Genomic DNA, 12139 nt, shown 5'->3' with positions numbered 1-12139 from the left:
TTTTCGACTTATGATGGGTTTCACCCCATGGTAAGCCAAGGGGCTTCTGTATATATATTTGGTTTAAAGCTATAAGCAAGTTTCCACGGTGCCCATACAAGTATCCTTTGGATATAGCAGAGAACTACACCAAAAGTTGTGGGTGTCAGTCTTTCTCTCATACTACATCGGGGCAATTTAATTTTGTATGACTTTCCATTAGTAGAGTTCCAACCCCTACTTTGTTTGCAAGTTTAAAAAATTACAAAAAAATACCCTTCTCTACTAGCTTAAGGCAGCATTTATCAAGGGGTGCTGGGTGCCCCGGGGGAAAAAGGTGCATCAGTGTGGGGCAGTCTGTCTGGTGAACCAACTGCTTAAAAACCTACAGAGCATGTTTGTACACTAATAGCTCCGAGAAGTCCAGCAAAAAGAAAACACAGATTTTCCCAGACTTATTTCACCATGGTATTTAGCATTCACCACCCTAACTTAATTACTTTTCTAACACAACAAACGTTCATAGACGCATTTTGGGAAATGTTAAAATGAAGCCAGCATGCACAGCTATGCAGAGTATAACGTAGGGTTAGAGGTCAAGGCCACTAGGACAGGCTGCAGAGTTGAGGAGGCAAGGTCTGCTCCCCTGGCTTGTGTTCCTATGTGGAGGGTCTAATGATAGAGAAATACATCTGAGCTCCTGTCTTCCCTTCATTGGATCTGCTCTTCTTCATGCCCGTAGCAGGGCAGCTGGGGCAAAGACTGGGGGTGAGGGACATCAAGTCTGTCTGGTCAGGGGGTGAAGACTTAGCAAGTGCCCTTGGCAGTCAGTCTAAAGCTCCAGACATCAAACTGTTTTATCTCGAACAGAAGACATTTTGAATTTCATCCTTAGCATCTATTGTACAAATGGTGCCAAATGTGGGAGAATCAAAGAGTAGTTCATTGGGCCCCTAGATTTCACAAGAAACATCACTGCTTCCTTCCCCCACAACCTCAATAACTAACACCACAGTATCGAGCTCACTTGGTAGGTGCGCTGTTCAGCAGGCTTCTTTAACTCAGCACAGGGTGCTCTCAGGGCCAACACGATGAGTAGAGCACACACACAAATCTCCAAAGCACTTTTGCTGCTTAAATACATAGTTCACTGGCCTGTTGATGCTTGAAGTAAATTTTTTGACTTACTCAAGTGCTCCCATAAAGAGAACATATTTAGCTCTATAGACAAACCTGCTCAGACACGAATGAGCTGATCAGCTGTCCTAGAAGCAGGTCTGCAGGGGGAGGAGAAAGCAACAAAGGCCTAGCAGGGTACCGTGGTGAGGTGGGAGGAGCTGAAATAGATGATGCTATTCAGCAAAAGGACAGAGACAAGGAAGGGGTCAGAGTACTCCGGCAAGCCACACACCAATGTCCATTCCAGGTCACGTGCCCGTGAGTGCGTTGACACAAACCCATCACTGTTCTTGACTAGATAGACTCTTAGGTACAAAGTCTATGGGTGGTGGCTGAGCAGGATTATTTTCCCATTCAAAGGGAGCATTATGCCGATGCTCTTAAAACAATAGCAAACAGTTCCTGATCATGTACCATGTGTATGTAGCATGCACTGTTACTACTGCTTATGTGCATGATCTCATTTAATCCTGACAATGAGCACTAAATGGTGCCTATGAGGGAGGTGTGATTATTATTATTCCCGGTCCACAGATCAGGAGAACAAGGTTTGGGGAGTTTAAGTAACATCAAAAGGTCACACAATCAGTTGGGAAGATTTGCCCCCCAGGGGACATTTGGCAATTACTGGAGACATTTTTGGTAGTCATGACTGGGTGGAGGAAGGTACTAATGGGGGAGCATGCTGCTGACATCTAGTGGATAAAGGATAAGGATGCTATTCAAAATCTAATTATGCATGGGATGGCTCTCTCTCCCAAAACAGAATGATTTGACCCAAAATATCAACAGTGCTAATGTTGCAAAACCCTCTACTCACATGATATTCTAGAAACTGCAGGTATTTGTAAAATACTTCAATATTCACAAAGGTTTTCAACCATGTTCTCTCACTTGATCTTACGACACTTCTCTGAAGTTCATTTCACAGGTAAGTAGTGATGCTCAGTGGGGATGTCTTGTGTGGGGTGGCACGGGTGCAATGTCAGCACTAGAGCCCATGGCCCCGAACGTCCATCCATCTCTGGTGGGGGCCACCTGTGCTACCTGTGAGATGCGATATGGCTGCCTCTTTCCAAGAAAGTTTATGCCGTTACAAACTCCTCCCATAGCCTATGAAAACAACAGGGACCAAATGTTTATTATCTTCTCCGTGGCCTGATAGAGCCTCCTCATATTGAGGTGTGTGAGGCGCCTTTCACATAAATAAAAGCTCGACAATTTATGCTTTACATCATTGAGTACATAGTGGCAAGCACACGATTTACTGCTTCCTTTTCTTCCTTCAGTAGCACTCAGCGCTGACAAATGGGAGACATGATAGTTACCTATTTATCTGATTTTTAAAAAAATCCCCGCCTGCAAGAGGATCTCCAGTTTTAAAGGAAGCCCAAGCACGTGGCCTTTGCGGTTACAATCCCCTCCCTGGATTTTGCTTTTGTTTAACCACCTGCATACGTCCTACCTGAATAGTTGGGTGAGAACTTGGAGAGAAGTGTAATGCCTTTTCGTTTTCCCACAGTGAACCAGGGCTTTTCTGCCAGGCTTCTCTGGTTCTACAGTGCACTTCTGGCCATTGTGAGGTAGTGGGAGGACAAAGGGGAGAGGGAAGAATGAACACAGCTCATCCTGAGGAGTAAGTAAGCACAGTGTCTGCGATGTGTTCTGAGGATTATCATCGGGACAGTCTCCAACCACAGGAACTCTCATTGCGCAAAACCGAGGCCCCACCGTTTGCTAGTCACCTGTCTAACCTCCGCTTTCACTTTCAAGAACCTCCTGAAAAAAAGTCATGACTATTCTCAGAGAAAAGAATGACAGCCCTAGCTGGTTTGGATCAGTGGATAGAGCATCAGCCTGTGGACTGAAGGGTCCCAGGTTCGATTCCGGTCAAGGGCGCATGCCCGGGTTGCAGGCTCGATCCCCAGTTTGGGGGGTGCAGAAGGCAGCCAATCAATGATTCTCTCTCATCATTGATGTTTCTATCTCTCCCTCTCCCTTCCTCTCTGAAATCAATGAATATATATATGAATTACAAATTTGCCCAGCCAGCAGTGGCTCAGTGGTTGAGCATCAACCTATGAATCAGGAGGTCGCAGCTGGATTCTGGTCAGGGCACATGCCGGGGTTGGAGGCTTAATCCCCAGGGTGAGGAGGGCGGGGAAGGGAGGGACAGGAGGCAATTGATCAATGATTCTCTCATTATCGATGTTTCTATCTCTAGCTCCCTCTCCCTTCCTCTCTGGAATCAATAAAAAATATATTTTAAAAAGAATTACAAATTTGATCTTTAATAAAGCTTCACACTAGCAATAGACTATATTAGACAATTCATGGGCTTTGCAAGCAAATGGGCCTCACTTCAAACCTGTGCCTTCACTTAGAATGAGATTCAAAATGCATACAATTAAACATGGTTTAAAACTCGTGTGGATTAAGTGGCATAACACACGTGACAATGCGCCACTTCACTCCATAATGTTAGCATAGACAAATGCACCAGATCACAGATGTCAATGCCTCCTTCTCCCCCCAACCCTGGACATAGGAGAAAGAGAGGAACACTCTCACTGAGAGCAAACGTAGGTTCCGAGGAGGAGTTGGGAAAGCCCCGCAGGGCCATCTGAAGCCCCCTGAGTGGGGCAGGTGGGAGGGGGACCCTAGGGAAGGCGTCTCTGACACTCGGCACAGGTCCTGCCTGGCTCCTCCGTGCCTCTGCCTGAGCTAATTCCGACTAAATAAATCCTCGTGCCACTATGGTATTCTTAGGACACCAGGAAGGCTGTGACAGATACAGGGGGTACAGGGACCTGCTCCAAGCTTTCCCCAAGGTTCAGCTAAATAGGGCCCCTGCCCAGGAAACTTCTGCCCAGCCCCCAGGCAAGCCAGGCCTGCACAGCCCCTCCCAGCATCCCCTCCCCAACCCGGGCCTCCGAGGGCAGCAGCAGCCCCGTGCAGACAAGCATCGCTTGCCATGTATGCCATTTTAAGTCCGCACCATCTGTCCTGGGCCCTCATCATGAATTCATAATGAACATATGTGCGATTACATCTGTAAAAGGAAAAATACAGGATTTTTGTGATCTAAGTTCAAGTAACTGCTGTGTGCAAGTAAGCATTGATTTGAAGGCTTTCTTTATTTTTGTTATTTTTTGTTTTGTTTTTTCTCCTAATACTTGAGAAATTATCTGTCACTGGTAAGTTTTAGTTCCAGGCTCAACCATAAAGCTTAGAGTGACCCAAAATGAGAGACTCAGCTCCCTTCTCTAAGAATAAGAAATAAAATACAATAAAATACAGTACAAATTCTAGGTTCCTTCCGAGGAATTGGTGTGACCTTGGAGTCTGACCTCCAGGGCTGAACTTGGCCCAACTACTTGCCAGCTCTGTGACACCAGGCAAGTTGCTCTAAGCCTGTTGTGCCCACTACACAGTCCAAAGAACAGTGGCAGCTCTGACCTGCTGACCTGGGTCATGAGGAGAGAAGAGAGGAGAGGAGAGGAGAGGAGAGGAGAAGAGAGGAGAGGGGAGGGGAGGGGAGGGGAGGGGAGGGGAGGGGAGGGGAGAGGAGAGGAGAGGAGAGGAGAGGAGAGGAGAGGAGAGGAGAGGGGAGGGGAGGGGAGGGGAGGGGAGGGAAGGGGAGGGGAGGAGAGAGGCAAAGTGGCCGGCATGGTGCCCAGCACACAGGGAGGGCAGAGAGCACAGGCAGCTCTTATCATTTGCCCCCAGTTTGGGCAATCTTCACGTGGGAGGAAGCTGACATTTGAGTGGCAAATTGTTGGAGACAGAGCTGGCCTTCACTGTCCAGAGGCCTAGAATCCTAAAATGATAAGATATAAGATTCAAAACCTGGATGGCTGTTTTTAGGGGTGTGTGTGTGTGTGTGTGTGTGTGTGTGTGTGTGTGTGTGTGTGTGTTTAGGTACATAGAGAGAGATATAGATGAATAGATGGGTGAATAGACAGATGATAAGATGAAAGACATAGACATGTGTTTTCGCACAGGAAAGATTAGAGGACCATAATTATCATCTTAATAATAATTACCTCCGAGAAAGGGCTGGGAGACAGTTTACAAAAATAACCTGAATAGGGGCCATGTGAAGACCCGGGAGATTAATGTTCTCGACAGTTGGGAGTTTAACACACTGAGGAATGTGACGAAAAAGGTTCTCTGCTCCTGGCAGACGGCCCCAGAGACACTGCAGAATGCCCTGGGTTTATCTGAACACACGTGAGCCAGGTTAGGTTCAAAAGAAACTGTTTTGAAATGTGGGCAACAGACTTCACCACCTGACTCACCAGCCTCTCAGGAGAGTATGATCACTTGGAAAACACTGGTTATCCTGTTCCACTGGCAGGCATAGGGCTAGGACCATGGCTGGGACACAGACCCAATAGCCTTTGTCAGCAACAGTCATCAGGACGTGCAAGAATCCAGAAAACACCTGTATGCAGGGCCATAGACCTGGTGAATCCTACCTGAGCCCTAGAGCGGGAGACTTTTGCCCCCTGAAAGCAGGTGGAAAAAGACCTAGGACATGCTTGTACCACATGGGGTAGAGTTAATGAGCTTAACACTTTAGTCAGTTGCTGCTGCCCCTAAAAGCAGAGAAAAAGCATAGGGCCACCCGGTGAATGGTGATTGCTAGCTCTCCATCTGGGAACAGATCAAGCTCAGCAATAATAGATTTCTTTGTTCCCAGAAGAGGGAACAGTAGACAGCTAGCAATGCTCAGCTAATCCAAGCTCTGCCTAGCAAGGTGCTCCCGGCACCTGCTATCACAGAGTAGCATCCATAGCCAAGGCCTGGACACTTAGACGATGCACCAAGGCCACTGACTACAAGTTTGGAGGTGTATCCAGTCCCATGAGGTAGCAACAGCGCTGGACAGACCAGGAGTTGAGTGGGGACTTATCCATGAAGAGGGGCAGTGACTTATGTTAGAGCTTTGAAGTCTCCCGATTCCTCCCCTCATCTTGTCCTCACCAGAGACCTGGTCAATGGACACACAGATGACCATCGCTGTGAGACCTGAATAGCCAGCCCCCTTATTAATCTGGGAAATTACTCCTTCACCCCCAAATACAGGGCTTTGGGGAAACTCCACTGTACAATACAGCTTTTTCCTTTCCTTTTTTTTGGAGATAAAAAACCATCCTATTTCCCACCCTATATGTCACCTTGAACATGATTGCCTGCCTTGAGTAGGTGGGAAATGAAAGCCCCTCTCCCACCTAATCTGAGAAGACCACGTGCCAGAAACCGATCATTGTCTCACTAATTAGAAAGGTGTGGACAAGAAACCCGGAAGGCTGGTCAACCTTGAAGCTCTGAAAGGTCAGAGCCAACCACTCCCTATCTAATTGAGATGATGGTAGCTGAAGCAACTTCCCCACCAAATAATCATGTAAATCCTTACTGATAAGATAATCTGCCTGTTACTGGAATTACCTGCCTAAGGGCAATGGGTGTATCCCAAACCTGAATAAAAGGGATGGCAAGGCCAAAGCAAAGCGTAGTCCTCCCACTAGAGGTGGGCTCCCACCTGGCCCCCAATATTCCCAAATTAATACTTTTCTAGTCTCTTTCATTTGTGTTCGGCCTTCTTCAGAACCCGAACCCTGAACCGGAACCCTGAACCACGCGGGACGTGAAAGGGGTTCCCACAACCACGATCACAGAGAAGGATGCCGCTGGACTCATCCCTACCTTGTGGGTATGCAACTCCACCCACTAGCACAGATGACCACACAGACCCCCACCCCTACATGTTGGGCTTGGCAACTTCTCCTGTGGGGAGGAAGGGACTGGACACAGAATTGGAAGCGGTTCCTCCAACATTTCTGTGGGGTGGGCGAGTCGGCAAATGTCCTCCCCTCTCTAGAAACGCAAGGCAGGGTGATCATTCCCCTTTGCAACATGGTCTCCCCAACAGTGGGCCATGAAGAGCATCGGGGTCCACCTAGAGGGTCCTTTCCTGCCGGGCCACCCTGGAAAGGGGGTGCTGAGGACACCTGGCTGCTTGCAGAGCTGATTCGGGGCCCAGTGCCCTCTGACCTCCTCTTCGAGCTCCAACCCCCTCGCCTCCGTTGTAAGTGCTTTTGCTGAGCAGCCAAGAACAGGCGAGCAGGGAAAGGAGCTGCAACTCAGCCAGCCGAGGAGACTGAGATTTCCGAGTCCCTCTGATTTGCTTGGGAACCAATTCAAAGGTTAATTTTGGGAAGACCTCTTGATATGCACACCTGCGCGCGCACGCAACCTGCCTCATCTTTTACTTTTTTAACTGAAACTTGGGTGACGGTGCCACAGCTGCACCTTAGAGATCCCCTATTTCAATCCTCCTCCCTATTTATAGATAAGAGAATTGAATCCTCAAAGGTGCAGCTTTCTAATCCCTGTGGAGTGTTTTTCCTACCGCCTCCATCTCTCCCCTCCTCTCTCTCCCTCTTATTACCTTCTGGTCTGTGATTTCCCATTTTTAAGAGATAAAGTCTTACTTATGCCACCTTATTGCCAAGTTGTCAGTAGTCAAGTTCCTCCTTCCCTAATTTGCAGCATTCCTCCTGACTCAGGAAGGAGGGGAGGGGCAGGCCTGATGAACTAGGGGTGGGGCGGTGGGGAGAGAGGATGAAATCTGACTATTTCCCCTCAATCACATTTTTAAATTCTTGCCTGGCCTGAGTTGCTCAGTGGTTAAGCATCGACCTATGAACCAGGAGGTCATGGTTCGATGATTCCCAGTCAGGGCACATGCTGGGGTTTCGGCTTGATCCCCAGAAGGGGGCGTGCAGGAGGCAGCCAATCAATGATTCTCTCATCATTGATGTTTCTATTTCTCTCTCCTTCTCCCTTCCTCTCTGAAATCAACACAAATATTTTTTTTAAAAAAATCCACTGGTCCTCCTAGCTGGTTTGGCTCAGTGTATAGAGCATTGGCCTGCAGACTGAAGGGTCCCAGGTTCGATTCCGGGTCAAGGGCACATGCCTGGATTGCAGGCTTGATCCCCAGTAGGGGGTGTGCAGGAGGCAGCCGATCAATGATTCTCTCTCATCATTGAAGTTTCTATCTCTTTTTCTCTCTCCTTTCCTCTCTGAAATCAATAAATTTTTTTTTTTTTAATTTCATGACAAGGAGCCCTGAACTGGGTGCTTTCCTACCTAATCCCACTGCCTCCAGCTCCCTCCCCTCCACACCACAAGCATACCTGGTCCTGTCACACCTGTTTACTGATCTTTGTGACTCCCCATGGGAACCCAGATACCTGGTATCTGAGTTCTTCAGACATAATTCAGTAACATTAGGCATGTTGTCTAATGTACGCTTTCATTCCTGCTAATATAACAAATGAACACAAGCAAATTCTGGGTCATCAGGATGCTCACCTTGTCGGAGAATATTGCCAAGCAATTAAAGTGTTTGCGCTTGAGTTTGTGTTTACAATAGGAACGGTGACAAGTTGTACTTCTCGAATACCGAAAGTTAATGAGGAAAGAACAGAGGCCGACCAAATACATAAATTATGCTCTCTTTCAAAATGAAGGTCAAATGACCTCAATGTTCACTGCATGAATAAAGATTTTCCAGTGGCTTGAACAGAGATAGGGTGGGAGAATTGAGTCATCGCGCCGCACCATAATAGAAGTACGACAAACAAGAAAAAGCCCGCATTGTGGCGGTCAGCAACCCACAGAGACTGCAGTTGGCAAACCAACCTGGTGCACCAGATTAGACTGTGCTGTAAATTTTTATTCTATTGGCTTTTTGTTCCATGTGTATTTATTTATACATTAATTTTTTTTTTTTTTAGTTTTACTAGTGTTACAGAAGATCGGAGAAAAAAATCAAGCCACGCTTAGAGTAAGGGAGTTACATTTTATTATTAAATTCTGCGCAGGCCCAGAGAAAAATGTGTCTTTCAAATTCTGTCCCCCCACCCCAACATGGAGGAAACTTTTTCTATTTATACTTTTTCTAGTTCTTTGTCTCCCAAATTTGGAATGAGACTTCAGGGCCTTCTGAGAAAGAAGGCCTGCATGCTGGGAAGGGGCCATGAGACCATATCTTAAGGCCTGGCCTGGTGTCAGCACTGACAACTCTGTCTGGGGCATAGTTTATGGCCTCTCTGGAATGGGAGTAGTCTTATTTTCCTATTATTTAAGCAAGCAAGCATTTACAGGAGCCAAAATAGAAGGGTTAAAATTTCAAACTGCAGTTTTTATATAAGATGGATGCTTCACTAGAGCTATAAGAACTGCATTCTTCATTATATCTGTACATTTTTTTAAAATATATTTTTTATTGATTTCAGAGATGGAGAGAGAGAGAAAGATAGAAACATCAATGATGAGAGAGAATCATTGATTAGCTGCCTCCTGCATGTCTCACAATGGGGACTGAGCCAGCAACCCGGGCATATGCCATGACCAGGAATCGAACCATGACCTGCTGGTTTATAGGCCGACACTCAACCACTGATCCACTCTGGCCTGGCTATGTCTGTATATTTAAAAAGGTATATCATGCTAAAAATATTTTAGTCACGATTGAGAGTTGACTTGGCTTGACCTGCTCTCTCTCCCCACCACCCTCTGACCACCTCAGAGCCTCACTGTTGGCCCAATCACTTAGAAACCAGAGAACAGAGGAATCTGGCCATTGCAATACATAAAGGAACCCTTCTGGGCCCCACGGTGATGTGAAGAAGGGTGGAGATTGGAGAGGGGAGGAAGGAATTATTAGGTGAAATGTACCCAGGTTCTTAGCGTGACCTGTACCATCTCAGGAAGCAAGCTGACCGCCAGTTCAACCAGGAGGGGAGGGCCCATATCACCTGCAGGGAATGTTCTCGCGTGTGTATGTGAGCCAATTAGGTTGTTTACTGCTTCTGACTATACTGCGCTAACAGCATGTACCACTCACTACAAGCACCTGTGTTATCACGTGCCACTTGCTACATATAATTAGCCCCATCCCCTTCTGGGATGGGGGGGGGAGATCCACCATCTCGCTGCCGCCCAAGACACTGCTCTGTCCATGAATTCCCTTAATAAACACTTTTTGTATTTGCAAAGGAAAACATTAATGTCAAGTGAAACTATTTATCCTATGATTTATGTTTCTAAAGTGATTCTAGAAACTCTTTTAAACCACGAATCATAAAGAACACACTGAGCAAACATTTCATAATTCTGTTCTTCTATATGAGAATGTTTCCTTCAGTCACCAAAGAATTATTGAGACTACATATTTTTAGAACTAGCTATACATATAACATCAAAGGTACTTAGGCGTACCCGGTACTTATGAGTACGTAAACTTCTGAGTTTACTTAGCTGTGATTAAATACATTTTTCAAAATGTCATTCTAGTTGTAACACTAACTTCAATATTTTTTTTTAAATTTCAAACTTTATTTTTATTAAATTTATTGGGGTGACATTGGTTAGTGAAATTATGTAAATTTCAAGCATACAATTTTATAATACATCATCTATATATTGTATTGTGTGTTTTCCACCCAAAGTCCAATCTCCTTCCATCACCATATATTTGACCCTACCCTTTACAAACTCTTACTTCTCCCCCTGCCCCTCTGATGACCACCATTCTGTTGTCTGTGCCTATGAATTTTGTTTGTTTTTCTTGTTTGTTCATTTGTTATTTTCCATGTTACATACCGCATGTGAGTTAAATCATATGCTTCTTTACTTTTCCCACCTGACTTATATTTACTTAGCATGATATTTTCAAGATCCATCTATGTTGTCGCAAATGGCAGTATTCTATTGTATGTATGTACCACATCTTCTTTATTCAATCATCTATCGAAAGATATTTCCCTCGTTTCCATGTCTTGGCCACTGTGAATAATGCTGCAATGAACCTAGGGGTGCATATATCTTCACGAATAAATGTTTTCACATTTTTCAGTAGATATGCAAAAGAGGGTTGCTGGGTCATATGATAACTTGATTCTTAATTTTTTGAAAAACCTCCATTCTGTTTTCTATAGTGGCTACACTAGTTTACATCCCACCTGCAGTGAATGAGGGTTCTCCAGAACTTGTCTTGTTGCTATAGCCATTCTAACAGGTGTGAGGTAGTATCTATTGTAGCTTTGATTTGCCTTTTCCTAATAGCTAATGAAGTTAAGGATCTTTTCATATATCTGTCGGCCACTTGTATGTCTTCTTGGGTGAAATGTCTCTTCAGGTTTTCTGTCCATTTTTTAATTGGATTGTTTGTTTTTTGTTGTTGAGTGTATGAGTTCTTTATATATTTTGGATATTAACCCCTTATAGGAGGTGTTGTTTGAAAATATCTTCTCCCATTTGCTTGGTTGCTTTTTTGTTTTGTTGATTTTTTTTTTCTGTGCAGAAGCTTTTTAGTTTGATATAATCCCATTCATTTATTTTTGCTTTTGCTTCCCTTGTCTTTGAGGTCAAATTCATAAAATCTTCAGTAAGACCAAGATGCATAATTTAATAGCTGTGCTTTCTTCTGTGCAATTTATTGTTTCAGGTATTATATTTAGGTCTTTAATGCATTTTGAGTTAATTTTTGTGTCTGGTGACAAATAGCAGGCTAGTTTTATTATTTTGCATGTGGCTTTCCAAATTTCCCAGCACCATTGATCATAGAGGCTTTATTTTCTCCATTGTATGTTTTGGTTCCTTTGTCAAATGTTATTTACCCATATCCATGTGGGGTTATTTCTGGGCCCTCCATTCTGTTCCACTGTGCATCTGTTTTTCTGGCAGTACCATGTTGTTTTGATTATTGTCCCTTTGTAGTATAATTTGAAGTCAGGGAGTGTGGTAACTCTGGCTTTGTTCATTTTTCTCAGAATTGTTTTAACTATTCAGAGTCTTTAGGGGTTCTATACAAATCTGATAATTTTCTCGTTTTACTTCTTTTAAAAAATGCCATTGGAATTTTGATAGGGGATTGAATTAAATCTACATATTGCTTTAGGTA

The sequence above is a fragment of the Cnephaeus nilssonii genome, assembly GCF_951640355.1.
Source record: "Cnephaeus nilssonii genome assembly, chromosome: 22".
NCBI lineage: Eukaryota > Metazoa > Chordata > Mammalia > Chiroptera > Vespertilionidae > Cnephaeus > Cnephaeus nilssonii.
Note: the sequence above shows the minus strand (reverse complement) of the source record.